This window comes from Bidens hawaiensis, unplaced genomic scaffold (genome assembly GCF_021521415.1).
Source record: "Bidens hawaiensis isolate Kalapana, Puna unplaced genomic scaffold, B.hawaiensis_p1.1 tig00000599_1, whole genome shotgun sequence".
In the NCBI taxonomy this organism is placed as follows: Eukaryota; Viridiplantae; Streptophyta; class Magnoliopsida; order Asterales; family Asteraceae; genus Bidens; species Bidens hawaiensis.
The window spans coordinates 3,807,362-3,832,571 of NW_027491036.1; the positions used below are offsets into that span (position 1 = coordinate 3,807,362).

A 25,210-nucleotide genomic window follows, 5' to 3' on the forward strand; every position below is an offset into this window, starting at 1 on the left:
ATTATGTATGCTTATCTTATTTTGTTTCTTTTGATTTTTGTTGGAATATTTGAAAAATTACCAAAAATATTTTCGGTGTGTTTTAATATAAAGTTTGAACAGCCACAAAGATTCTTGGTTTTTTTTATCTTAATATTTTAAAATTCAAATATATTTTCTTTTATGCTTTTTTTTTCAATTACCGGGCTATGCGACATGAAATTTGTTGAAATCTTGGATTGTACGATCTTAATCAAGAGTTTTACCCGCGAGTTTAAGTTAATATTTAAAAAATGGCATCAGAAATTGCTTTTGATGGTTAATTTAAGGATTTTACAAGGCGTCGGAATGGAAAAACCTCCATTCGTTACTTTTAATCTTCATTTGTTATGAAAGTATAACGAATGAGTGGTCATTCGCTGATTAACTTTAGCGAATGCACTACATTCGTTACAACATACATTCGCTTCTGCTATAACTTTGTACCATAGCGAATGAGAAATCAATTCGTTATTAGTTAACGAATGAGTAACGAATGCATGGCTATTTGTTATCTTTCTTTAATGAGTGGGCCATTCAGGTTGATTGGGAATCGTGCATCATTTTATGAAGTATATAAACCCTAGTTAATGAATGTTAGACCATTCGTATTGTCACCGCTGGTCTTGGTTTTCCCTCACCATAAACAAAAATCTTGCAAAATTTTCTTAGACCAGTTTGCGACATGAAAATCGTTTGGTTTGTCATTATTCATCACTATAATGTACAACTTGATCATCAGGAAAGATTTAATATAAGGTTTTGACCAGATTTCATAGGATTTTGACGGAAAAAACCCTTACGAACTGATAATGTACAAATTTATGATATAATTCAAAATTAAAATCAAATTATGCAATGTTAAATTGGTATAAATGTTGCATCGATGTCAATGAGACAAGTTTGGTTGTTAATGGTATGTATTAAAGGTTTTCAAAATTCGAATTGCAAGATTAGACTTTTTGGGTTCATTCCGATTTTGACTTTGACTTATGAGTCAATAAATTCATTCATTAGTGACATATATGTTCATTCGTTGTCAATTTTTCCTTCATTCATTCATCTTGTAACGAATGACGTTCATTCGTTATTACTGATTAACAAATGACCCCATTCGTTAGTTGTGTAGCGAATGAGGATACATATATCATAGCGAATGTGATACATATGAGGCTTCTATAGAGAATGAGTCTATTTGTTAAGTTTGTTAATGAATGTTACAAGTTTTCATTCGTTATAGTGTTGGTGTGTAACGAATGAGGACTTTTAGGTCATTTTCAAAAATATTACATGTTATTAACATATTTTTTTGTGTAGATATGGCTGATAATCACAGGTTAATATTCCTGAAGGACAACAAGATCAGCCTGTGATTCAAGATGTTCAATTGATACAAGGTCATCAAGTTGAGTAACCTGTGGCTAATCCCCATCCACAACAAGTACAAGAAGATGACGAACCTGCTAGTTATTGATGGGTAGCTGACAAGAAGCATAATATTTGTGCTTTCTTGGGTCAAAATTTCTTTGGGCGTGCTATGTTTGGTGATGTAATTATGTTTTTGAGAAGATCGAGAATTTATCGTGCTATCTCAACAAATCTCCCAGTTCATTATAGTATTATCAGGCCATTTAGGGAGACTGCACGACATATTGCTGAAGAGAATCACATTGTTGATGAGATTCAAGGAAAGAAGATAATCGTTGACGTAGAGATTATTCGTAAAGTGTTAGGATTTACTGATACTGTTGATGATGTATGTGAGTTTGATCTGGAATTGATCAAAGGACTATTTAGACGGGTAAAGTATATGGTGATCTAAATAAGTTCATGTACAAGAAGGCACACTTCTGTGAGCAGTACAAGTATTTGTTGCATGTGCCGATTCATTGTTTGTGAGTCGTAGAGACGGATTTGATGAGTGTAGGATTATATTTTCGTTTGCCTTTGTTGCTTTGGTGCTGAACAAGCCTTTTAATTTCTCAGAGATGCTCTTTTATCATTTTAAAGAGAACTACACCACGAAGACTCATAAGTTTCTGATGTATCCATATTAAAAGTGAAGATGGTGTTGTTTGTGGATGAGAACGGGGTTGTAATGAGTATGGTTGATGCAGCTGACATAGAAGAATGCGAGTTTGTTGACCACTATTTGACTAAAGAACATATCACCATTATTCTTAACCTAAACAAAGAAGATGTGGAGGAATTGGAGAGACGGGAAGTGGAAGATACAAAGGAAGTCAGATTTAATACAAGTGTTCCATCTGGGAAAACTTGCTATGGTGATGTGGAGATGGAAGATGTGACGGCTAAGGAATACCTGGATATGTATACATAGTTTAACACTAATGATGGGATTCCATTTTTTAATACTGAACATTTTGAAGCAGCCGAAGAGTGTTTGTGAAAGAAGGAAGAGAAGAAGAAAGGTAAAGAGAAGGTGTAAGAACCCGAGACATGTCAAGCTTATGATGATATGTTTAATTATAATGCAAAGAAGATGAAACGATGATCGACACGTTGTGGTATGAATCAAAAGAAGATTATCTACAATAAAAGGCCCACATGCCTGCATATCAGATGAAGAAGTTTGTAGTTGTGAAGACTGTCAAAGGTGATATCATCTCTTGGATGTATGAACCAGAGTTAAAGGTTTGTATCGTGAAGTGGGAGAACGGTATGCAGTTTTTTAGACATATTACTGATGTTCTTACCATGCCACAATGGGATATTCGTACACTGGCATATAGGCCATTTATGAGTAATAATCAGTTGGAGAATTGGTACTATCATCATTTGGTCCATGAGGTTAATTATGGTTTCATATTTTTCAAGCCATAGGTGCCGACTAGAAAGTATGTTGATGAGATTGATCCACGCACTGGCTGGAGAAAGTTGGTGCTTAACGTGAAGCCGACTCGAACTTTTCCTCAAAGCCTTTACAAGAGATTCAATAGGTAGTTCTATGATGACAAGATGGGATAAGCAGCAATAGTATTGGGTTTTGGATTAAAGATCGAATTTATTCGAATAATTGATCTGACGTGGCTGGTTAACTTATCTGAGTCTGATAACGATGTGTTATTTCATTATCAGATCAGATGGGTGCACAACAAAGACAATGAGCTAGTTATGCAATTCCAACGGGCTGTTCATGTTTGTCGTGCATTTGGAATTCATAACTGTGCTGATTGGAAGACTGACATATTTAAGAGTTGAAGACCACAAATATCGAGACGAGGGGGAGTTTGTTGGTACATCGTTTGTCTTTTCAGTCTTTGCTTAATGTATTTGGATGTTAGCATAATGTATAGGGGTATTTTAGTAAATGTGTGTAAGGCTCATTCGCTAAGGCATGTTTAGTGAATGAGGCCATGTGTTTTGGACCTCATTCATTAGGGATGTTAATGAATGAGAAGTAATGTACGGAAGGTCATTCGTTATGGTATGTATACGGATGACGTAACGAATGAGCTATCACATATAAATACCTAGTAAATTATCAAGTTATCAGTTCTTATTTTATTACATTTAGCCTCATTACTCTGTCTAAATCTCCTCTCGTTACACAAAGTTACATAGAGTAAACCTAGTCGAGTCATAACACGATCATATTAAAGACTAGATCTAATATGACAAATAGACCATGGATTCTCAGAGTGGTTTGTCAACAAGTAACTTCATGGAAAGTGTTGGCAAGGTGACCATATTGGTTAAAACTGGTGCAAAGACAGTACGAGGTATAAGCGAGATGATGGCGTTGACAAGTGGTGCACAACGGTTGAGGCCTAATATAGGGTTTCTTGTTAGGATAGGCCTTCTAGGCTTTTGTCACACCCTCAAAATCCACTAACGGAGTTTTACCGTCAGAGGGTGTGAACTGGCAGGATCGGAATCATTAGTTATAACCAAACCAAAGAAAAACGTTTAAATGAAAGTAAATGCGGAAGCGTAAAACCTTAATTCAAAAGTTGCGTCACGCAGGACGACTTAAAAACCAAAAGTAACTGTTTAAGTTTAAATTTGCAGAATAAAAGTGTTTTCAATAATGCATGCTCCTAAACCGCGCGCCCGCCTCGGCTACCTGAGAATAACATACTAAAAGTGTCAACACAAGGTTGGTGAGTTCACAAGTAAGATAAGATAAATTGTTTAGCGTTTTGCGTAACCTCGTTACGACGTTTAAATGTTGCGTAACCTCGTTACGGCGTTTGAGTGTGTAACCACGTTACAACGTTTAAGTATTGCGTAACCTCGTTACGACGTTTGAGCGTGTAACCATGTTACAACGTTTAAGTGTTGCATTACCAGATAGTGTTATGTTAAATTATATATCGATAGGTAGCTAATCTATACAACAAGTATTGCTAAGTGGTTCGCGACCGAAGCTGACTGTTTATCAAGTGCCCGTCACCAGGTCATCCAGACCATGGTATGTGTTAGCCCAAATTTACACCCACTCAACCTCCAGTTGAGCTATAACGTCGGGTGGGGTTTGTCAAACCCAGTAGTACTACCCAAAAGTGACTCGCTATTCCAAATATTAACCGGTCCGATGTGTGGGACTTCAAGTTGTTACAAATGCCGCTTAGCCTTTACAAGTGATATATAATTTATAACAAAATCTTTCATATGCGTTTATCTCAGAAAATATGTTTATCGGAGTATGTTATCTCCCCCAAGTGGAAAAACATTTGAAAGCAGTTTAAGAGTGGGGTAAGTGAACTCACTGTTTGCGAAGAATATCCGATCTAGATCACCGAGTGATGCGCGTCGTAGAAAACTCTCTAGCGTTCTAAAACAACAAGGAGATTTTCTAAGTATCGGAACGTTTAACGAGTCTCTAGACTCGGCACATAATACCTATGCACGTAACATGTTTCGTGTTTCGTTTGTGTATTGTGTATGACTCTACAAGTACAATCGTGATACGACATATGAGTGAGCAATTACTTCCGTGTCATGTGTTAATAACCTACTTACTAGCAATAATTCCCGTAAGGGCAATTTGGTCAACAAACAAAGACTAACTAACCAATATTTCCCGCAAGGGTAATTTGGTCAATTCATGGCAATCAACTAGCAACTATTTCCCCGCAAGGGTATTTTGGTCAAAATTACAACAATTATATAGAAACTATCATATTTCATGCATTCCTATACAACTCAGCAGCTAGTTTCGTTATGACAGAATTTCTACTCGAAAGATTGTACTAGTTCACCGATTATAACGTCCCAATTAATTCACCAAAAATTACCACAGAAACATACATGTCTTAGGTTTCCAGAACATATTTTATCTTATTTTTATTCCATATAGATTGTTCACAATGATCAAAACATTACAGCTAACTTTTATCAACCAGATTCATGCACATCAGAATGTTATTTGCAATTCCCGTTAAACGAAAAATCCAATAAATGCAAGACCACTTGGGTTTGGTTCCTAACTCAGTGAGTCAACTTCCAGAAGTGGAACCAACCCAATTGGTCTCGTGGTTCATGAGATATAACATTTACAACATAACCTAACAGCAGGTCTAACAGCTCAGCTTTGCATCACGTTTTTGTAAAATCATAAAAGTATACTTCCACTTATCCAAAAATTACGAATTTATACTTCATAGAAACTAGACTCAACCTAGTTTACTGCAGTACCCACAATCTCAATCAATTTCCACGTTTACACTTCGTTACAGTCAGTTAAACATCGTATATACATTCTGTCCAGAATCTGTTCACATCAAAACTCAACATAATCACAACCTATGAACTATCATGCATCCATATAACCCCCTAGACCCTATAACTACTATCCATGCATATCAATCCCACATACATGCAAGCTTAGGGTTTTATTTACACTCTCAATCAAGGACACAACAATTAACATGCAATACTATCAAACTAGTTATCAATCTATCATCCAATTAACAAGAATCATCACAATCATATACATGCAAGAATCGGCTGACTTAGGGTTTTCACATAACCCATTAAACATAAAAATTACACAACAAGGAGGTAAGAGGTGATCAAGTATACCTTCCTAGCACCTAGTTCTTGGATCAAGGACTTGAATTGATGTGTGTGTGTGTGATCTATGTGGACGGCAGCCGTGGATAGGGGAGCAAGGGGAGAGCCGATCGTAGGGTTAATAATAATAATAATAGTTAGGGTTTAGAGTTTAAGTTATATTTATAAGCAAACAAGTTACATTCTAGTCCCTAAACTTCCAATTGTTGTTTTTCTCTAGAATATTCCATCATACTTGAACAATAAGATAACATGACCATACCATTATCACATAGCACATAATCCTAACACATATTAATCATATAATTAGTGTCTTGACGTTTGTCGTTTATTTGTCAATCGTTTGCGTTAACTCGTTTGCGTTTCGGTGCAAATCCCGAAAGACTACACATGTAGTAAGTGTTAAGCGTCATTTAAACCCTAGTTTAAATGTAATGAAGTGTGCGTTAAAGATTCAACGATCTTAAAGTTTGAATTGACGGAGTTGAGTTAACGAGGTTAACCTGAAATTGACGATTGTCACATCATTCCCATGTTAAAGAATTTTCGTCCCGAAAATTGAGTCAAGTCGTGATGAGAGCCTGAAAAAGTAAGAAAAATTTTCAGTTTGTCATATCATCCCCTAGTAGAAAGAAATTTCGTCCCGAAATTTAGTTCATACCTCCGGTGATGTTTGACGGTTTGCCGGGTTTCGCGGTTTCCGGTGTTTGGTTAGCCCTTCAAAAAGGTGAGGATACTTTTTCATCATTTGATCCTCGCGTTCCCACGTGAACTCCGGTCCACGTCTCGAGTTCCAACGAACCTTAACGATTGGAATTTTGCCGTGTTTGAGCGTTTTGGTTTCCCAATCCAAAACCTCGACTGGTTCCTCAATGAACCGTAACTGTTCATCAACTTGTAGTTCCTCCAAAGGGACTACTTGGGTTTCATCAGATAGGCATTTCTTCAAATTTGATACGTGGAATACATCGTGTACGCCACCGAGTTCTGTTGGTAGATCCAGTCGGTACGCCACCGGACCAATGCGCTCAGTTATCCGGTACGGACCAACATATCGCGGGTTAAGTTTGTTTCGCTTACCAAAGCGAACCACACCTTTCCAAGGTGAGACTTTGAGTAACACTCGATCGTTTACTTGAAATTCGAGAGGTTTTCGGCGCTTGTCGGCGTAACTCTTTTGTCGATCTCGTGCTGCTGCCATGCGATTTCGGATTTGAACAATCTTTTCCGAAGTTTCGAGTACCAGTTCCGGACCAGTGATTTGGCTATCACCCACCTCTGCCCAGCAGAGTGGTGATCGACACTTCCGTCCGTACAGCGCTTCAAACGGCGCTGCCTTAATGCTTGCGTGGTAGCTGTTATTATACGAAAACTCTACCAAGGGTAAATGGGGTTCCCAACTTTTTCCGAAATCTAAGACGCATGCACGCAACATATCCTCCAGGGTCTGGATAGTCCGTTCACTCTGCCCATCTGTCTGAGGATGGTATGCGGTACTCATATCGAGACGTGTGCCCAGTGCGCTTTGCAGCGACTTCCAAAAGTGTGAGGTAAAACGAGAATCTCGGTCGGAAATGATGGAGACAGGCACTCCGTGTCTTGACACTACTTCCTTCATGTAGACACGAGTCAGTCTTTCCATTTTGTCTGTTTCCTTAATCGCTAGAAAATGTGCCGATTTAGTCAACCGGTCAACGATCACCCAGATGGTATCGCATCCCGTCGGTGTCTTAGGCAAACCCGTAATAAAGTCCATTGAGATTTGTTCCCATTTCCACATTGGGAGTTCCGGCTGTTGCAGTAGACCAGATGGTTTCTGGTATTCTATCTTGACTCTGGCACAAGTCAAACATTTGCTCACGTAGGTTGCAATGTCGGCTTTCATGTTCGGCCACCAGTAAAGTTCCTTTAAATCATGATACATTTTATCTGAGCCGGGGTGGATAGAATATCGGGACTTGTGAGCTTCGTCCATCACTAGAGTTCTCAACTCTCCGTATCGTGGAACCCAAATCCGGTTCTCAAAATATCGGACCCCGTCCGACCTGGTTTCAAGTTGCTTGCTCATGCCCCGCATGAGTTCCGATGGGAGATTATCATCTTTCAAAGCTTCCAGTTGCGCATCGCGAATCTGATCGGGTAAGCTGGCATGAATCGGCTGACTTAGGGTTTTCACATAACCCATTAAACATAAAAATTACACAACAAGGAGGTAAGAGGTGATCAAGTATACCTTCCTAGCACCTAGTTCTTGGATCAAGGACTTGAATTGATGTGTGTGTGTGTGATCTATGTGGACGGCAGCCGTGGATAGGGGAGCAAGGGGAGAGCCGATCGTAGGGTTAATAATAATAATAATAATAGTTAGGGTTTAGAGTTTAAGTTATATTTATAAGCAAACAAGTTACATTCTAGTCCCTAAACTTCCAATTGTTGTTTTTCTCTAGAATATTCCATCATACTTGAACAATAAGATAACATGACCATACCATTATCACATAGCACATAATCCTAACACATATTAATCATATAATTAGTGTCTTGACGTTTGTCGTTTATTTGTCAATCGTTTGCGTTAACTCGTTTGCGTTTCGGTGCAAATCCCGAAAGACTACACATGTAGTAAGTGTTAAGCGTCATTTAAACCCTAGTTTAAATGTAATGAAGTGTGCGTTAAAGATTCAACGATCTTAAAGTTTGAATTGACGGAGTTGAGTTAACGAGGTTAACCTGAAATTGACGATTGTCACAGCTTTAGGTTGTGGTGGATTGGATTGGGTTAAAGAATAGTTGTGGTGATCAGCTTTACGTTTTTTCTTGTTGATAGATTAGAGGTTGGCATGATTATTGGGCTTATAATATGTCTCGGCCTTGACCTCTTTTGCGAGTTCGGTTGCGGCCTTCTCTCTAGTTTCTTGGTATTATTCCTCGTCATAGTCCCTGCCTTAACGTGGTTCTTGGTGAGAGAAGCAACGAGAGTGATGGCAGCATGAAGGTTTTGCGGTTTACTACTCAAGACGAAGTCTTGAATTTTCATGGGCAACCCGGCTATATATTTGTCAATGGCTCGGGAGAGAGGAGTGATCAAGTGGGGAACCAACAAACTAAGCTCATGGAAACGGTTATTGTAGGTGTCACTAGCATTCCTTTCTTGTTTAAGCACCCAAAATTCAGCATCCAATCTTTGTATCTCGTGTTTCGAGCGGAACTTCGTGAGCATGATTTCTTTGAGATCGTCCCACGACATAGCCATGACTACTTCGGCCCCTCGGGAGTATTTCTCATTTTTCCACCAATTAAAGGCTCTTAATTCAAAAACACTAGAAACATATGTGGTTTTCTTGTCCTCGAGACATTGGCAATGGAGTAAAATGCTCTACATGCATTCAAACAACATCCTTCCCTCCAACAAACTTGGGAGGGGTAGCATAATTGAACTTCTTGTAGGAACAAGCAAGGGGATTTGCGTTGTGGTAACGGAATTGATGGTTTGCATTTTCATCATGAGTTTGGGGAGCATTGTAGCCATCTCCAAAGAAAATTAAGAAGCCATTTTCTTCTTGGAGTTCTTGTTGTTCCTTGCGGTACGAACGTAACGACCAGAAGACATTCTATGAGAATAAAATATGAAATTTTATGATATGAGGAAATTCATGAGGTCCTTATGATAACTAAATTAAAATATTAAAATAATTCAAGTTTGGACACTATTTTGAGGTTGTGGTGGTGATCGAGGTTGAGGTTTGTAGATTTTAAACATTCTGAAATAAAATATAACAATTTTTAATTTAAAATTTTATCGGATAACTAAAACATCCATGAACCACCATGGATATCATATTTCAATCCACAAATAAAATGTAAAATAATTGAAATAAATGGTTGGATTTTTCATGAAACACCATGTTTCTCCAAAAAAAACAATTGAAATTCAAAATAAAACCAAAATTTGGGTGTTGGGTTGTCCATGAACCACCATGGATGTCTAACAAAACAATCAAAAATTGAGATAAGGGGGTTGAAGTGAACGGCTGAAGTATTTTCGGAACCACCCTATACTTCACTCGTTCATTCAACAAAAATAATAATGAGAAAACTGAGTTTAGTCACGCATCACCATGAATTCGGTTATAAACATGGAATTTAGTTATCTTTATTCAATATAACCACTAGACTACTTAAAGCTTTGAAGTATGTGACACATTTTCGCGTTTCCCAACAAGTTCAAATACTATATTCGGAAAATCCCACAGGAAAGGAATAACATCTTTGCTTTGATTCTCATAATCGTTTTAACAAGACCCGACTCATAGTATTCCCCTCTTCCTGTTACTATGAAATCCCGACACAACTTCCCATACTTTAAGAAAGAATGGAAAATGAAAATCAAGAAATTCTAAAGGAATTTCTCAAAATAAATAACAACTAGGGTTTGAAAACAATTTTAAGGATGAGGCATAAACTTGGAGAAGTGTGTGCGTGTACATCAATTATAGAAAAAAATATTCAAATAATTAAGTAAGCATTGTCAATCAATAATAAACAATTAGGGAAACACACAAGCACGTATGGGACCCCAAGCATGGTATTAGGTCATTTTTCTAACCACTTATCCTATAGCCGATCCTATAGCCGTCGGCTCTGATAACAATCTGTCACATCCTAATCTATGACATAAATTTCCGGGCGCAATTGATTGCACAGTTTCTTAGAAGATACTAACAATAATCTAGTCAAATATTTAATTATTTAAATTCCATTAGTCAAAGTACATCACAAATCTCAAAAAAAAAAAATTATCCAAATAAATAAAATCCAAACCACCATCATGATAACTAATTAAATTGTTGACATCCTAAAGGTAATCAACTAATTGTTTGTCTCTCTTATCCCATAAAGTACTTGAAACATGTATGAAAATTATATTTGATCGACACAATGTTGGTAAGAAAATACACAATTGGATATATATAATAATAAATCCAATTTTCACGCGGATGCGTAATCACAACAATTAACTTGAAACAATAAAAAATAAAAAAATGTTCATCATGACACTAAGTCAAGCTACTAAGATGGCGTAAGATCTTACTAACGAGGATGAAGATGAGGATGAGGCCGCCAACAATAAATCAATAAACACTTTTGCACATTACATGTAACATATAATTGAGCAATACACGTATACGCATATATTAGAATTGTAATAGAGGATGTGAAATAATAGTTTTGAGGTTTCTAATATACATGTTGTCCCCAAACATTTAAAACTAAAAAGGGTATGTGATTTACTCACATTAAGAGTTGGCTAGTGAAAGAAGATAATTAAATAAAAGAAAACCGACTTAAGCGAGCTGACCAAACTGAACTTGAGGATGCCCTAAAATTTAAATAAATATTACAAATTTAAAATCAAATTAAACCGAACAAGACTCATAAATAAAATATGAGATTTAATATAAAAATAAAGAACACGAAACTTAAGCGAGTGTTCAGTTCGTAGTTGGTCCGAATGTCGTTATGAGATCGGATTCGGGTCCAACATGTTCAAAACATAATTACAAACATAAAACATAGAAAAGTCAAAAAGTTAATTCTGGTCAATTCATAGTTGTAAATACGTTACGATACATTGCGCGAGCCAAGATCTAGTCACTAACACAATAAATCAATACGATACACGAGATGAATATGTTAAGAAGTACTTTATTTATACGTTAGTGTTATACATTATCAATACATTATGGAGAGAATCTGGAATTGTAACGGCATGAATACATTAGGCCTAGATCTCCTCCCATTCGTATGAACATGAACTGCCTATTTATAGGCCCAGTACCCATTCGTTAACATCACTAACGAATGGGGTGTTCCCGTAACGAATGGCTTCACATTTGCTAAACACCCTTAGCGAATGAGCAATATATTAATGAATGAGCCTAGTCTAATGAATGGACCTCATTCACTATACAATCCATAGCGAATGGGCCTTATTACATTTAACATAAAGACTAAACTATCCCTAACCTATTCGTTCAGCTGCAGACCACAAATCATGCACTAACAATATTGTAATTGAAAAGCCCGAATTTAGTTCCATAAACCCTAACTTGAATTTGACTAAAAAAACATGAAATCCCCCAAATCCATTTAAATTGGATAGGGGTGTTCATTCAAGGTTTGATAACTAACAATAAAAACCAAAGCTTACTTGAGGATCGATGGAAAAACGAGATGATTGATGCTTAAGAGACCTGTTTGACTTTTGAAAGCCAAAACTTGAAGAACACTTGATTGGGTCGTGAATTCGTGAATGTGAGTAAGGATTACGAGTTGTAGCAAAGAATGAAGGCAAAGGGTGGGTTGTTTATATAGGAAACGAATTAGAACTTCATGTTTATCAACAAATCATCAAACTTGTTTAAAACTCAAAAATGGAATATGATAAACACTAAATCTCGATCATTATCTTGATTTAAATGATAAAATTCGTTGAATCATGATAGAAAATGCGTAGGAATGTTATAAAACCCTTGAATTTGAATAAAAATGAGTTTAGGATGAAGATTGGATGATAAATGAGTAAAAAACAAACCAAATCTCATTTTTGTTGAGCTGCTGACTTCCCCGAGCTACGTGTAGGAATTACATCCCCCCTCCCCTCCACACACACCAAGCGAGGGGGGTGATGTTCCTGACTTTCTTATATGGCAAATTTAGCCCCTATGGTTTCCAGAATTATGGTTTTAGGCCAAAATAAGAGTTTCTATGGATGTTCTAACATATTTAAATATCAAAACAGTACAAAGTAAATTAGACAACATTAAATACTAATAAACACTCGATATCAGTAATAATAAAGATCCAAATACAAGTCTGGGTCAGGTAAACAAATACAAATAAATAAACTAAAAACGACGGATGTCACACCTAAGCCTAAGTATATCAAAATAACGCCCAACACTCCTGATTTGCCAAACCGGTTCTGAAACCGACATGATTTGAAAAAAAGAACGGTTTTGTCTTGCCTCAAAACAATTTTTTCCCCAAACCGGTTTATAACCCGAACCGAATCAGTTTGCATATTTTTCCTCTAAAACTGGTTTCTAAATCAACCTCCCCCCCCCCCCCCCCCCGAGGCATATTGGTCCCATTGTGTTTCAATATTTTTTTTTGTTTTGGGCTTTTGTTTAAGCCTTGGTTGGCTATGAGCCGGGTTTGATTGCTTGTTCTTCTAGGATTGATCTAGGAAGTGGTTTTTTTGGGTAGGTATGTTCTACATGATATATTTCTGCATTGTTGTCTAGTTTTGTAGCACTCATACGTTGGTATAAGATTGATGAATGTTGCTAAGAACCCAAGATGGCAATGGCTTTTTTTGATTGATGTGTGATTGCAAGACTGCTTGCATAAATAGTTTACGTGTAACGATTACGTAGAAAACTAAACAATGGCTATAACCTTAAGATCATGATATAACAAACATATCGAGATCTCATTCATACTTATACAAAATAACAAATGACTTTAACGCAACAATTTAAATAAATGACATGTATTTATTAGGCAGATCCCACGTAACTCACCGACAACCTTGAATGCAATGGATCACATTTTGACACACTCCCTTGGTCCATGCTCAACAACTCCTAGCAAAGGCCAAAAGTACACAAACTTTTCACGAGTAACAGCCTTGGTTAACACATTAGCAAGATGTTCATTTGTATTGCAATGCTCCAATTTCACCATTTCTTGAGCTACCATTTCTGTTACAAAGTGATGTGTGAGTTCAATATGCTTTGAATGGCTATGCAAGATGGTATTTGTACTTAGATTAATTGTTGATTTGTTGTCATAGAATATTAAAGTAGCCCCCTTTTGAGTAAAGCCCATATTTTCTAATGTTCTTCTTAACCATATAGCATGACATGTTGCTGTTGTAGAAACAATGTATTAAGCCTCAGCACTAGACAAAGCTATTGTAGACTGCTTCTTTGAACTACAAGAAACTGCTCCTCTACCAAGAGTGAAAACATTGGGAGTGACTTTTTAGATCATCTGCACATGATGCCTAGTCACTGTCAGTACTTTGCACCACTTTTATACCACAAACTAAAAGCAAGTGTTGCTAAAACATATCTTAGTATCATGTTGGCAACCCCAAAGTGAATTTGGGAAGGTGATTACATGAATCATGCAACCATACCCACAACATATGCCAGATCAGGCCTAGTATAAGTCAGATAAATTAGACCACCAACAAGGCTCGTATAAGTTACCTCATTAGCTTTATCAACCTCATCATTAAGTGTTAGTTTATTACTTGTATTCATAGGAGTCTACTCTGCATTATCGTTAGCCAATCCAAACTTTGCGAGCAGAATCTTGGCATAATTCTCTTGATCCAAAAGAATTCCGTCTTTAGACCGATAGACTTCTAAGCCCAAGAAGAACTTAAGAAGTCCCAAATCAGTTATTTCAAACATATGTTGCATACCTTGTTTAAACTCTGCAATGAGACTAGAACATGGGCTTCTGCATATGATATCATCAACATACATACAAACATACATATATATATATCATCAACATACATATATGTTTATGAGTTTCACCAACTTTTACATACAATGTAGGCTCATTAACTCTTCTAAGACACCCATTTTGAACAAAGCAGCCCTCAATCTTGGCATACCATGCTCTTGGGTTTTGCTTCAAACCATAGAGTGCCTTCTTCAACTTCTACACATAATCTTCTTTACTTAATACAATGAATCCTTGAGGTTGTTCCACGTATATTTCTTTTGTTAAGTCTCCATTTAGAAGGGCCAACTTGACATCAAGTTATTGAATCCTCCAATCCATTCGGGCTGCAATACTTAAAAACAACACGAATTGTTTCAAACCTTACTACTAGAGTGAAAGTTTCTTGATAATCTATACTCTATTGTTGTGAGTATCTCTTTGCCAGAATTCTGGCCATGAGGCGAAGAACACTTTCATCAGCCCCAACTTTCTTTTATAGAGCCACTGTCACACCCCAATCTAAGATGGAAATGTCGGGGCATGAGCTGATTGCTCACAACTCTCAAGGTACTATCATGCGAAACTAAAATTTATGATATATATTATTCTAATTTAAATAGTACAATAACTTCAAATAATCATAGTACATAAATATCATTAAAATAAGTAAAGACAAAATAAGATCTAAATCCTTGTTTCTTCTCTCTAGCATGCAATCCTAAGTGTCTCCAAACAATCTTTATAATAATATCATGCGATAACAAGCATATGCGTTAAGAATACAAATAGGTTTTGTCAACACTATGTTGAATGAGTATAACACCATATTTAAGATACTATAATAATAACATAAAAGAGCATACTGTGCCAAGTGAGATAAGCAATTTAACCAATGAGCAAGTAAATAATGTTATCGGTAAGCTCGATGTTAGATGAACTGAACGATGGCTAACACAACGGGGGTATGATCATACTAGTCTGAGAATGTGTTGGACCTCTCCGACATGTATTCAAGTAAAGCATATAAGCATATAACACGTTGGGTATGAATTGTTACACACCCAAGATAACAGTTGCAAGTTTAAGCATTAAATAATAGTAAAATATCTACGAACGCATATGTCCCCAAAACGGTTAAAAATAAGTAAAAGAAGGGGAATGAGATACTCACCGTAGAAATTAAGCACATCGGAAAAGGTTAGATAAGAAAAAAGTAGCCATGCTCTTCGAGAATTACCGACGACAAATCCTAAGTAGCATAAATTGAGGAAAATAAATATGGATTGAATAATGAATCTAACACTAAATAGAGGCTCGAGATTTGATGATCGAGTGTTCTTTGCAAAAATTAAATATTACAAAGATTTATTATTACTTAAATGAAAAGTCCGAGTTGTTACAGCCAATTTAGACCAACCAAGTTCTTGCCAGGTGGAATCTTTACAAGTTCTCAAGACGACTTTCTATTAATAACATCCAACTCTTCTCACATAGCTTCAACCCATTCCTTCTTAATAATAGTTTCATCAGAATGAATTGGATCTGTAACATTCAAAGCAAATTGGCAGTTGTAAAAGTCAGCAACAACATTAATCTTTTTAGCATTAACATACACTATATTCAGCCCCCTTTTTTCTAGGTGGATGAGTTGGAGTATATATGTTATGCTACTGTGAGGATGGTAAGGAAGAAGAGGCTGGTGATGGGATTAGGTAGGTGATTAGCTTTGGTTGGGACTTTGATCATGAATTTGTGATTGGTTTTGGCTGGGAGTTGATGTTGGAGTATGTGGTGTTGAAGTGTTGGTGTTTGAACTAGATTGTGAGTAAGTAGGTTCATTGCTAGGGATAGGGAAAAGGTCAATATAGTTGGCTTCATTGGATACGGGTTGCTTGTTCCATTGCCACTCTATTATGTTCATGATTGTAAGCTCCCTTTTAATGCCATGTGATTCAAAAGAACTTATTGAATTCAGCGAAGGTATACTCCCCACCCATGTTAGATCTTAACACCTTGATTGAAGTTTCACCTCCCTTTAAAGTTTTGAACTTTGAAAAGACATCAGACTAGTTAGAGGTGAAATATACCCAACACATCCTGATGTAATCATCAATGAAAACAGATAATAGCACTGATTTCCACAAAGACTTGGTACTTGCATTGGTCAACATACATCTGTGTGGATCAATTCAAGCTTTTTGGTGGACCTCCGAGCCTTTTGGTCCCCTTTAAGGCATATTGGGCAGTTTGTGTTTCCATATTGTTTTTGATTTGGGCTTTTGGTTGAGCCTTGGTTGGCTATGGGCCGGGTTTGATTGCATGTCCTACTAGGCCCGATCTAGGAAGTGGTTGTTTTGGGTTCATCTATTCCACATGATATATTTATGCATTGCTGTCTAGTTTTGTAACACTCATATGTTGGCATCAGATTGATGAATATTGATAAGAACAGAAAAATGGCGAAAGAATTAATACGTGATTGCAAGATTACATACATAAAGAGTTTACATGGATCGTGGAATAGAAAACTAAACAACGACTATAACCTTAAGATTAGGATATAGCAAACTTATCGAGATCTCATGCATACTTATTCAAACTAACAAAAAAGTTTTAACTATAACAATTTAAGTAAAAAACATTTGTTAATAGGCAGATCCCATGTAGCTCACATCACATTCTTTAATATCATACACCTCTATGTATTGAGTCTATATATATATAAAGAAGACAAAATGGCAAAACTAGTCATTTATGTTTGTACGTTTTTTCAATGGCTGTCCTTTAGCAAACGTAATGACAAAAAACATCCTTATGTTTAAAAAATCTATCACGTTATGTCCTTTAGCACTGAACCAATTAATTTTCTTGTTAAATCTAGTCATGTGCAAGACATATGAGGGTAGTATTGTAAATTTACATATTTATTTAATAATTGAAAATTTGAAATTTAAAAGAAAAAAAACTGTTTCTCTCTACTATATCTATCTTCCCCCTCTCTCTGACCACCGCCAACATCCCCCATCGGACCACCACCATCACCACCGGACCACCTCCATCTCTTATTCCTCAGAATCTCAAACCTATCATCTCCCCAATTTTACCCCTAAAATCTTTGGTTAACAAATGACGTGAAATATACTATGAAATAAAAATTAGGGATATGACAAATTATAAGGCCACCAACTCCACATGTTTGACAGCCGCTACTGCTCACCACTTCACCCAACTGTTGCCGCAATTCCGGCCCATGAACTAGGGTTACGACTACTAGCATCAAAATTTTCTGGCGAGAAACGACAATTTCAATACATGATAGTTTAGGGGAATGATGGAATGAGACCTACACAAGCATTCCCTGCAAATCAAGTACCATTTCAAGCACTCTAACAACAAAATTGATTTTCTGGTGAATGGTTCTAGCGAACTGATTTGATTCGATATCATCGTCTTCGGTGTCTCCGTCGTCATCGGGGGAGACGGTGGTGAGGTGGGTGACGATGGTTGGTTGCGTGTGGTATGGTGGCGGTGATGAAGATTGTAGAGGCGGGTGACGGAGTTTGGGTGTCCATGGTGATGCCGCTAGAGGTTTGGGGCGAAAAGACGAGCACGATGGTGGTGCTGGAGAATACAAGGACGGTGGCGGCGGGGTACGACTTAGAAGGGGGTCTAGGCGATGATGGTTGCTGGTATTGATGGTGGGTGGTGCACTGGGTTGTGGTATTGATGGTAGGTTATGAATGTTTGGGATGAAGAGGGTTAAAAAGAATAAAATATATTTATTTAAAGACCAAAAATTTAAGTTAATTACACAAATAACCCCTGAGTGGGTAAAAAGACCAAATTGCCCTCACATGAGGTGCACATGACTGGATTTAATGGGAAAAACTTGTTGGGCCTAGTTTTGTGGTTTGTACTTAATATAGTAATGTTTGGGCTTGGGTTTTGGGATTGTGTGTAAGCCGAGAACACTTATGTGTTCTCGGTGGGCCGGCTTAGTTAGTTGCTATGCCTATATATAGTCATGTTATGTATAGGGTTAAAGGTTGTTCATTCCTAGTATAGTGATCGATCATTGTAAGTGCTTAAGCACCCGACGTATTCAATAATATACGTGTGTTTTGAAGCAATCTTGTGTTAAACTACTTGTTATTATTCGGGTTCTTGAATCAACGAGTGTTGGTATTCTTCACCAATATTAATTTGGTTGATATCATATTGTAGTGATCTAGATTCGGGACTTACAATTGGTATCAGAGCCTTAGACCTTTTCAGTCTCGTTATTGTGATATCAACGATTCGAGAATAGCATCTACGGTGGTTATAACACTTTTCCGGTGAAACAGTGACCGGAGAAGAGGAAGAAAATATTTTTGTGAACAGATTGACTTTAGTTTGGAAACAAATCAGAATCTCACTTTCTCGGGAGTTTGTTACAAGTTAGTTGAAGAATTTTCTGGTTTTCGGCCACTGTTGGTTTTCGGCAACTATCAATTCTCAAAATTAGGAGTTTTCGGCTCATCATTGTTCTCGGCTACTCGCTGTTCTCAGCTGAGTCTTGTTCTCGGTTAAAGAATTGGACAACATTCTAGTTTTCGGCCAATTCGTGTTCTCGGTCAAAGAGTTGGTCAACTAACTGAGTTCTCGGTCAATCTTGGTCAACACCTGAGTTCTCGGTCAAAAGTTTGGTTAACACTTCAGTTCTCGGTCAAGACTTCAGTTCTCGGTTTAAGTATACTCAGTCATGTCTGTCAGTTTGGGCCTGTTTTCTTAGACTTGGTTATTGGACTTACAATTTATTAGACTTAACCTTTAATTGGACCTAAAATAATCTGTAATCTAATTGCAATGGCCCAGTTAACTAATGGTAGCAGCTCCATCAACTCGTCTCTTCACCAAGAGCTTGATTCCATCATGGGCACCGCTACTCGTATACCCCGCTTATTGTCCCATGAGGGGTTCAGTGAGTGGAAGTTCCGTTTCGAACACTATGCCAAAATGAAAGATTCAAAGATTTGGAAAAGTATTGTGAGGGGACCTCAAAGGATCACCTATCAAAGGGATGGTTCAACCGAGGTTCTTGTGAAACCAGTTGCTTTATACGATGATGATGACTTTGCAAAAGTTGAAGAAGATGAGAAAGCTTTATCAACTCTAACTATGGCACTCTCACCTGAGATTGCCCTCCAGTTTAGAGAACTCCAATCAGCTAAGGAGTTGTGGGCCGCACTGATAGAAGTTTATGAGGGAAATGAGGATATGAAGAGAAGTCGCCAAGATTTGCTGCGACAAAAGTTTAATATGTTTAATCATGTTCTGGGAGAGACAATGGAATCCCAACTTCAAAGGTTCATATCATTTGTAACTGAAATGAGAACTGCTGGAATCTTTCTACAAACCTCAGAAATTAACAACAAGCTAGTGAATTCTTTGCCGAAAAATTGGGACATGAATGTTGCAGTCATCAAAAAGACCAAAGATCTTAACAGAATGAACATGACTGAAATGATTGCCACCATTAAAACCTGCGATATGGATGACAAACAACGGGCAATAAATCATGATAGTTCTTATAGTGCTGCTGGTTATAACGTTGCATCTAACAGTGCTCTCATGTCTCAAGATAGCTTTTCACTGTTCAAGCCCACTCAAAAATTACCACAGGGAAATTTTCAGATGTTTTCATCCACCCTCGGTCAATCATCATCATCAATTTCACCTAATCCAGCTCCAGTATTTTTTACCAAATCTGCTCAGTCTACAAATGATTTTGGTAAAACCACTCCCAGTCTAAACCCCAGCCATATTCCCACCATACCTAAATAAACTCAAGAGAATATCGCTCTAATGGCGGGTTTCATGAATTGTTATCATGCCTTTCTGGCCGGAGACTTGGTCAAACCGTTGGTTAGTGCTGAACTGGACCAGATTCATCCCGACGATGTTGAAGAAATGGACATCTCGTGGCAAATTGCCATGGCAGTTTTTCGTGCCAAGAAGTTTACTAAGAGGACGGGTAGAAATAATTGGAACATGCCCAATAATCAAAAGGTGGGTTTTAACAAAGAGACCCTCAGGTGTTACAACTGTCACGGGCCGGGTCATTTTGCTCGTGAATGCACTAATCCTGCTAAGGATGGAAATACGGAGAGGGCATTGGTTCCAGTAAGGAATGTTCGGGGTGATGTTGGAGGTAGTTAGGGAAATGGTGAAAGAGGTATGGTTTCTCAAAAGTTCTCATGGGAAGATCAGATGGTTGTGCTTAACATTGGGAATCAAACTGCAAACTTCACCATAGTTGAAGACTCTGAAGAGGAAAACACTGCTGAGGAGAAGGTCAAGGAACTCCAGTTTGCTTACATGGCGTTCACTTCTCCGGACTCATCTGAGGTACGGTTTCAACCATGCTCTTTAAATTGTGGTGAAAAAATCGAAATGTACAAACTTCATAATGATAGTCTAAGCAGAGATATGGAAAGAATAAAATCAGAGACTTTAAACTTAAGAAAAATGAAAAGGGTTTTCTAGATAAGATAGAATCACTCAACAAAGACATTAAAAAACTTAAGTCTGATTTTAGTATAAAGAGCTGTCACTATCTTGATGCTAAACAAGAAATCGCTGAGTTGACTGCTAAATTGGAGACCGCCAAATCAAAAATTTTAAATTTAACTAGCAAGTTTGAAAAAGTTGAATTTGATTTTAAGAAATTCGATGGGTCCAGTAAAGTTGTCAACTCAATGATCGAAAATCAGCTGTGGTGGAAGGAAAATGAAGGTGAGGGGATAGGATTCAGTCAAGTTCCCCCACCATACAACCACAACTATGTTCCTACTCTTGTTACCAAAGAACAGGAAGAAAAGATAAAGGACTTGAAGTATGGTAAACAAGATAAGGGTGAGGGGACCAGATCTACAAACACCGGTCCATCTACTTCAAGTATGAATGATTCTAACGTGTCTACTTCATGTGCAGAAAAAGTAATTGTGAAGGAGTGGACTGATGAGGATGACGACCCTAGTTTTGATTTTGATAATAATTTTATTTCTAATGTTTCTTTAGAACCTCCTGTTTTGAATTCTGTTATTTCGACTGTTTGTGTGGGCTATGTTTTAAAGAGCAAGGATACTTGTGTGGTTGATTCGGTTGAAACTTTAAACTCTAATAGTGTGGTTTCAAATAAAACCAAAATTTCAAAAAATTCAAAAACATTAGGAAAAAATGTTGCACCTAAGTTTGTCAAGGAGGGATGCTCTAATGGCAAACAAGGTGATAAGTTCAAAAATGGGAACTTGAATTCTCTCAAATCTAAGCAAACTGGTCCACAAAACTAGTCCAGACAAAGAAATTGCCCAAAATGAATTTTTCATAAAACGTCAGACATGTTTTAACTGTGGCACTCCTGGTCATATTGCCAGAAATTGTCCACATCGTCCGTACATTCCCTACTACGGATTTTATCAAAGGAATATGCCTTATATGTCTTATATGCCTTATAATACGTACAGACAAGAATTCAGACATTTTCCAGCTAGTTCCTTTGACGATGATTGTAATCGAAATAAGTCTGGCAGGTTTAGTCCTTATCAGACCAAACCGAACAGATACAAAAGAATAGTCAGAAAGGATGTTTCAAAGTTAAACTCAAATATAAAAACTAAGGCTAAGTCCAAACAGGAAAAACGGGAAGATTCGTCTCCTCCCACGTCCAAATCATCGGAGGTTACAACAACCATTTGTACATATAACTCCAAGTCTCACAGATATAGATGGTTGCCTAAATCTCCAGCCAAAGAGTCAACAAAATCTATTTTTGATGATCAAAAGGACATGTCATGGCAATCCGTGACAACTGTAGACGAATTAGGGTCACCCAGTGTAAGTATGGACTAGGTACAAAAAACTAACTAATCTCGTGTTTCGTGCAGGGACAGCTATGGAGGAATATCATCAGACCTTGGTATGTTGATAGTGGCTATTTCAGACACCTGACAGGAGACATTACCCAGCTACACGACATTCAGACATTTAATGGTGGGTATGTGTCCTTTGCGGGAGGAGAGAAAGGAAAGATTACTCAAAAGGGTACTGTAAGTAACGGTGTTTTAAAGTTTGAAAATGTTAACTTCGTTCCAGAATTGAAGCATAGTCTTTTGAGCGTGTCACAAATTTGTGACAAAGATTTTTCAACTCATTTTACTAAGAGGGAGTGCTTAATTCTGAAACCTGGTATAATCATACCAGAAGAATGGATTCTTGTTCTATCACAACGAAAAGATAATGCTTATGTGATCGACATGAACAAAAATGTTCCTGACGAAATAACCTGTTTGTTTTCAAAAGTGTCAGAACATAATGCGATGCTCTGGCATCGTCGGCTTGGTCATGCTAATACAAAAAATCTAAATTGTCTTGCTAAAAACAATTTAGTGCGTTGCTTACCAATCAAGGATTTTGTGACTGTTGAAAAATGTGTTGCTTGTGCTTTGGGTAAACATCATCAAAAATCTCATAAGCCTAAGTTAATTAATACCATCTCGTCAGTTTTCCAGTTACTTCATATGGACCTCTTTGGGCCGGTTCATGTTTTAAGTTTGTCTCGTAGCTCTTACTGTCTTGTTATTACTGATGACTACTCACGTTTCACATGGGTATTTTTCTTGTCAAATAAGAGTGAAACTGCAGATCTAATCAAGAAGTTTGTGGTGCTGATGGAGAACCAACTGAATCTAAAGCTGAAAGGAATTCGTTGTGATAATTGAACGGAATTCAAGAATGCAGTTCTGAATCATTTCTGCTCAGAAAAGGGGGTGCTTCGTCAGTACAGCGCTCCGCGGACGCCTCAACAAAATGGTGTCGCTGAAAGAAGAAACAGAACTCTAATCGAGGCAGCAAGAACGATGTTATGTGACTCTAAACTGCCACTGTTTTTCTGGGCAGAAGCCATTAATACGGCCTGTTATGTTCAGAACCTGGTGATAATCAACAAGTCCAAGATGAAGACTCCGTATGAGATTGTTTATGGTCATCAACCCACTGTCACACATTTCAGAGCTTTCGGGTGTCCGTGCACGTTACTAAATCTAGAAACCACTCCAAAGTTTGGGGCTGTAGCGGATGAGTGTTACTTCGTTGGATATGCAAGAAATACAGCATATAGGGTCTACAACAAGTCAACTAAGTAGATTCTAGAGTCTTATGAAGTTCGTTGGTTAGAAGAAAATGAGACTGACTCTCGTGTTGGTCCGGATTGGCAATTTGACTACAATGAATTCTTCAAACCCTTCAATGTATTTCAAGTCATCAACACAAACTCTGAAGGTGGTCCCACATTGGAAGTTACACAATACAGTTCTTAGTCACTGTCCCATATTTCTCCGCTACTGGATGATGAAGCTACCGAGCTGACCAGTGTTTCGACCACAACTGATAATCAACCTAGACAATCTTCAAAGACCGATAGTTCACCAATCTTGTCAGAGAATACTGCAAATGTTAAGGGGGAGAGTTCTGTTCGTCAGATATTCGGGAGTACACTGTTTCTCGTTGCCATTCCAGAAGAATACGTTGCCGGCACATCGTACTCTCATAGTACAGCAATGTCTGGATGGAAAAACCCCCTTATTGATTCCGGGGAGAACGTAACAAATCTTCAACCTAGCAGTGATGTTTCTGATCAGTTAATTCCATCAAGAACCCAAAAGAATTATCCGATTGAAAACATCATAGGTCCCATTGAAGCAGGTGTGTCCACCAGAAGTCAGACCAGACACATAAAAATTTGTATGTTTTCCTGTTTCATATCTCAAATCGAGCCAAAGAATGTTGAAATGGCTCTTCAATAACCTAGTTGGGATGAGGCTATGCATGAAGAACTGAATCAGTTTGATAAGTTGAAGGTATGGAGATTGGTTAAACTGCCGGAAGGAAAGAAAGCTCTTGATACAAGATGGGTGTTTAGGAACAAGCAAGATGACACCGGGGTTATTGTTCGTAATAAGGCACGACTGGTAGTTCGCGGGTTTCGCCAGGTAGAAGGGTTAGATTACACAGAAGTCTATGCTCCAGTAGCTAGACTTGAGGCAATTAGGATTTTTCTGGCATATGCATCGTATATGGGGTTCACAGTATATCATATGGATGTTAAAACAACATTTTTGTATGGAGAGGTTAAAGAGGAGATCTATGTTGATCAGCCACCGGGTTTCTTTGATTCCAAGAAACCAAATCATGTTTATAAACTAGACAAGGCTCTGTATGGGCTACATCAGGCTCCTCGGGCGTGGTATGCTATGCAAACCGCACATCTCTTTGATCATGGCTATAAGCGTGGAACGATTGATCAAACTCTGTTTCGGAAAACTGTCGGAAAAGATTTGATTCTGGTCCAGATCTATGTTGACGACATCATCTTCGGTTCCACCAGTGCTGATTTGTGCAAAGAATTTGAGGGTGTTATGAAGAAAAGATTTGAGATGAGCTCGTTGGGTGAAATGACAACATTTCTGGGTTTACAGGTTCGCCAAAGTCCGACAGGAATTTGTTGTATCAAGGAAAGTATGTTGAAGATATGCTGGCTAAGTTTGAGCTTCAAGATTCCAAGAGTGCTAATACTCCAATGGCAGAA

General features: G+C 37.6%; 1 pseudogene; it reads left to right on the forward strand.

Annotated features, from left to right (window-relative positions):
• Positions 1-3,667: 3,667 nt before the first annotated feature.
• LOC143636566 (subtilisin-like protease SBT1.7) overlaps positions 3,668-25,210 on the forward strand; it is a 33,286-nt pseudogene continuing 11,743 nt past the window's right edge.